The 472-nt window shown below is 41.9% G+C and overlaps 1 protein-coding gene across 1 annotated transcript in view; it reads left to right on the top strand.

Moving 5' to 3' along the window:
* Nucleotides 1-472, top strand: part of psip1a (PC4 and SFRS1 interacting protein 1a) — a 15,168-nt gene that overhangs the window by 3,510 nt on the left and 11,186 nt on the right. The gene's annotated exons all lie outside the window — the stretch shown is intronic.

Genomic DNA, 472 nt, shown 5'->3' with positions numbered 1-472 from the left:
CATGGTGCTCTTAGCAACATGATACTGTTAGCAACATGGTGCTGATAACAACATGGTGCTGTTAACAACATGGTGCTGTTAGCAACATGATGCTCTTAGCAACATGATACTGATAACAACATGGTGCTGTTAGCAACATGATGCTCTTAGCAACATGATACTGATAACAACATGGTGCTGATAACAACATGGTGCTGATAACAACATGGTGCTGTTAACAACATGGTCCTGTTAGCAACATGGTGCTCTTAGCAACATGATGCTGTTAGCACCATGGTCTTGTTAGCAACATGGTGTTGTTAGCACCATAATCTTGTTAGCAACATGATGCTGTTAGCAACATGGTGCTGTTAGCAACATGGTCTTGTTAGCAACATGATGCTGTTAGCACCATGGTGCTGTTAGCAACATGGTGCTGTTAGCACCATGGTCTTGTTAACAACATGGTGCTTTTAGCAACATGATGCTGTTA

Source organism: Nematolebias whitei, chromosome 16, assembly GCF_014905685.2.
Source record: "Nematolebias whitei isolate Nwh7 chromosome 16, NemWhi1, whole genome shotgun sequence".
Taxonomy (NCBI): Eukaryota; Metazoa; Chordata; class Actinopteri; order Cyprinodontiformes; family Rivulidae; genus Nematolebias; species Nematolebias whitei.
The sequence above is the reverse complement of the archived record's forward strand: the minus strand, read 5'-3'. Positions and strand labels throughout refer to the sequence as shown.